Source organism: Salvelinus sp. IW2-2015, unplaced genomic scaffold (genome assembly GCF_002910315.2).
Source record: "Salvelinus sp. IW2-2015 unplaced genomic scaffold, ASM291031v2 Un_scaffold10687, whole genome shotgun sequence".
NCBI lineage: Eukaryota > Metazoa > Chordata > Actinopteri > Salmoniformes > Salmonidae > Salvelinus > Salvelinus sp. IW2-2015.
This window is the reverse complement of record NW_019951945.1, coordinates 1-4,686: the sequence shown is the minus strand read 5'-3', so window position 1 is coordinate 4,686 and position 4,686 is coordinate 1. Positions and strand designations below refer to the sequence as shown.

At 43.7% G+C, this 4,686-nt stretch overlaps 1 pseudogene; it reads right to left on the bottom strand.

The window, feature by feature from the left end:
• Nucleotides 1-261: 261 nt before the first annotated feature.
• On the bottom strand, nt 262-2,548 carry LOC139027350 (3-mercaptopyruvate sulfurtransferase-like; annotated as a pseudogene).
• Nucleotides 2,549-4,686: the final 2,138 nt, after the last annotated feature.

The window sequence follows — 4,686 nt, the reverse complement described above, 5'->3', positions numbered from 1 at the left end:
AGAACCCCAGGGAGAGAGATAATCAGCACAATGCTCTCAGTCAAAATCGTAAAACTCCAATACTTTTGGCTGCAATCTGTAGCTTCCGCTTTGTCGATGTCAAGGGTGTTCCTCCTGCTCATTCACACAGTAATTTTCTTTAGCTGCTGCGATCTATTACGCCGATCTCTCCTACATCAACACTTGCCTGTCCCCTTCGCCCGGCTCGAAGCAGATCGACATGCTCCGGGGGCACAGCCTGTTTGAAACCATGTCATTTACCTGACCCCGTATACACACAGAGCAGCTGACCCCTGAATGCCCCAGCGGTGAGCCGAGGCCAGAACGGAGTGCTGCAAGTGACGCCTGGCCAGGTTACCGCAGAAAGGTTTCTCAAAGTCACACCGCCTCTTCTGACACATTTTTGCCAGCCTTTCGCAAGCTCCCAACTTCTTGCCTGAGGGCATCCCATGCAACGTTGACAAAAGGCAATGCTTGATAGACGCAGGAATGTGGGCCAGGCTCGAATAGTTCGTGTGTGTGAGAGGAAAGAAAACAAATTATAAGGAGAGGCGTAAAGAGAGGGGGATAGAGAAAGAGGGAAGATTGAAGATTTTTATTTAAAAAATGATTGGGACAAAATAGTGATGTCTTGATGATGCATCATATGATTGAGTGTAGTCTGGCCCAGGAGTGGTGAAGGTGAACGGAAAGGGCTTCTGGAGCAACGAACCGCCCTTGGCTGGTCTCTGCCTGGCCCGTTCCCTCTCTCCACTGGGATTCTCTGGCCTTAACCCTATTACAGGGGCTGAGTCACTGGCTTTACTGGTGCTCTTTCATGGCCGTTCCCTGAGGAGGGGTGCGGTCACTTGAGGTGGATTGAGTCACTGACGGTGCTCCCTGTTCTGTGTTGGGGCGCCCCCGCCCCCCCCCCCCCCCCTTGGGTTGTGCCGGTGGCGGAGATCTTGTGTGGCTATTACTCGGCCCTTGTCGTCCGGATGGTAAATTGGTGGTTAAGATATCCCTCTAGTGATTGTGGGGGGCTTGTGGCTTGGCGAACGTGGGTGGGTTAAAACTTCCTGGTTGGGTCCCTGTTGATGTCTTCCTGTTTGGGGTATCATCGGATGGGGCCGGCAGTGTCTCCCTGACCCCTCCTGTCTCAGCTGCAGTATTTATGCTGCAGTAGTTTATGTGTCGGGGGGCTAGGGTACAGTTTTTATATCTGGAGTACTTCTCTTTGTCTTATTAGCTTTCCTGTGGTGGAATTTAAGTATTTGCTTCTCTCTAATTCTCTCTTTCTCTCTTTCTTTCTCCTCTCTCGGAGGACTGAGCCCTAAAGACCATGCCTCAGGACTACCTGGGATGATGACTCCTTGCTGTCCCAGTCCACCTGGCCGTGCTGCTGCTACAGTTTCAACTGTTTCTGCCTGCGGCTATGGAACCCCTGACCTGTTCACTGGACGTGCTAGCTGTCCAGACTGCTGTTTTCAACTCTCTAGGACACCAGCAGAGCGGTAGAGATACTCTTAATGATCGGCTATGAAAAGCCAACTGACATTTATCCTGAGGTGCTGACTTGCTGCACCCTCGACTTACTGTGATTATTATTATTTCACCATGCTGGTCATTTATGAACATTTGAACATTTGGCCATGTTCTCTTATAATCTCCACCCGGCACAGCCAGGAAGGAGGACTGGCCACCGCCTCATAGCCTGGTTCCTCTCTAGGTTTCTTCCTAGGTTTTGGCCTTTCTAGGGAGTTTTTTCCTAAGCACGTGCTCTCTACAACCTGCATTGCTGTGCTGGTTGGGTTTCAGGCTGGTTCTGTAGCAGCTTTGAGATATCAGCTGATGTAAGAAGGGCTATATAAATAAATTGTGATTTGATTTGACATTTAAAAAATCATATTAGCAAAATGTATCATACCAAATGTAACAATTCCAGGAGGACAAAATAATCTTTGCATATGTTCCCACTGACCATCTCTTAGTTCTGGTTCGGTTCCCCGGAACATGCCAGCGGGTCTTGTGTCAATCACTTGCCACCTGTTGGTCTCGATGTTTTTCAGCACATCGATCGATATGATTGACCCATGAGTGATTGGCAGTCGCCTTAGAATCCGCATGTCCTGGCTTGGTGTATTTGCAGTGACCGGGATGCCCTGCGGCACAGCCAATTCTTCATACCCCCGTCCAGGACGCGATACAGAATTGTCGCCAAATAACGGAACGCATCCGACCAATCGGGGTGCGCTGTGTATGACCCAAAATCGCTGTTATCGTACACTACTACAGTGTGTATCGTTTCCTATACCTAAACCCCACCAATACTCTGCAAAGTAGCTTGCAGTTGGGAGCATATGATCCATCGAGAAAGGTTTTGTCGGCGCATTTGTCAATATCAAAGAACGAAGTTCAGGTATGTGCTGTGGTTAAATTCCGCATTTGCATGGCGTTTAGTAATATCGGTAGATGCCAGGACGTATCCCGGAATTCGAAGTTCGGTCCAAATAGGTGCTTTTTTCACATCTGCAAAGCATTTGGCTGAAACAAGCGCCTGGGTTTGCATCCCATGATCTGTTCTTGGTCTGAACTTTGCATGAGGGTTGCCAGGTCTTCAACAAAATTTTATCAATGCTAGTCAAACACGCGTCAAAAGGCCTGAAAAAGTGTCACTGTTTTCTATTGTGCAGGAAGAGGGGAGTTGCCACATTTAGCGAATAAACCCCTTTTTCCCACAACGTTACTGAAGAAGAATTAAGAAGGATCTTGGGACTTAACTTCTAACTTTAGTTTTCAGTTTTCCATCAATATAATAATTATTGCAAGCTAATGTGACTAATGAAGGAATTGGAATATGTCACAAGAGAAAATATAATTTGCCCTTTTTACTCTTTTTTGACAATTGTGCCGTTATTACAGTACCAGTAAAAAGTTTTCCTATCAATGATACCTTTGTATATTTTCATATACAGTACCAGTGAAAAGTTTGGGCACACCTACTCATTCCAGGGTTTTTCTTCATTTTTGCTATTTTCTACATTGTAGAATAACAGTGAAGACATCAAAACTATGATGTAACACATATGGAATCATGTAGTAACCAAAAAAGTGTGAAACAAATCCAAATATATTTTATATTGAGATTCTTCAAAGTAGCCACCCTTTGCCTTGATGACAGCTTTGCACACGTCTTCACTATTATTCTACAATGTAGAAAATAGTAAAGCTAAAGAAAATCCCTGGAATGAGTAGGTGTGCAATTAAGAAATAATCCAAAAACCAGCAACAAGCAACCAATACATTTTCACCAGTGACATCATTTTCAAAGTTGCCTAATTTCACAGGAAAACTAGGAACATGGCAACCCTTCTCTGAACTATTATGCAATTTGATGCATGGACGTGATACTGGTATGACACCTTCATTAGCTTTCACTGGCCCTTCATTCTGTAGGTCATTTGTAGAACTGTAAACGTGTACCATTTTGATTTCAAGTCTAATATTGTTCCTCTTTTTCCACACAGTTATGAGACCGAATAGGTCATGCTATTTATCAAAATCTGCAAATTTCTTGGAAAAATAACATCATGCGATATTGCATGTTCAGGGTTATTTCTGACCCATTTTATGCAGGCAACTTCAAACTTTCACCATTGCATGTCCAACAAATCACCTGTAGAGGGAGTCCATAGCCAGTGCTGGTCAACAACTGCCTAATCTAGTTGACTGTTGCCTTCAATCTAATGCGTTCTAACAACAGCTGATCAGCAATTGCCATAGATCTGTGACCATGATCACAATTGAGTACTTCCAATTTCATGAACTAAAGATGGACATGAATAATTACATAATAACACAAGTCTACAACAATAATATATAAGTTATAGGGAATTGATTAAATCAGTTTGCCAGCTCAAGGTAGAATACACAAGTGGAACAAATTGATTTGCAATGATTCCAGTGATATGGTAATTTCAACATATTTATTGTATAAAATGGTAGGCTACAGTAGCCTACATAGGCATGTAAATGAATTCGCTAATTGATGACCAATTGATGCAAGTGTGTCATTGTCAGTTTCGCTGTGGACTTTCCCTGTTCCATAACTTCCATTTCAAATGTCCACTTGGAGCTCGAGACCCAAGAGTTGAGCATATATAGTCCTTCGCTTGATATGGTTTTCTGTAAGCAAAATTGACATTAGAATGCAGTTTAAACCACCTCCGAGCGAATTTTGTGCCTGAAGTAGTTTTCCTGTGCTTTGTCATGTTATTTGTTGATGCGCATTAGTTTTAGCACGTTAATATGTTTTATGGAAAAGAGGTTGGAAATAGGTGTCTCCATAATAATAATCTAAATAGCCTACAGACAACTGGTTAAAAGTTGTCACGATGTGCACTCTTGCTGCTCTTTCCCCACCACTCTCTCTGTCACTCAGAAGTAGGCTGCCTCACTGCCTGATAGTCAGCAGCAGCAGGTCACAGTAAAATATATATTTTTAATAAGTTGCCAAAACCCAGCAACTAGCGACCAATACATTTTCACCAGCGACATCCTTTTCAAAGTTGCCTAATTTGACAGGAAAACTAAGATCATGGCAACCCTTCTCTGAACTATTACGCAATTTGATGCATGCACGTGATACCAGTATGAACCTTCATTGGCTTTCACTGGCCCTTCATTCTGTAGGTCATTTGTGGAACT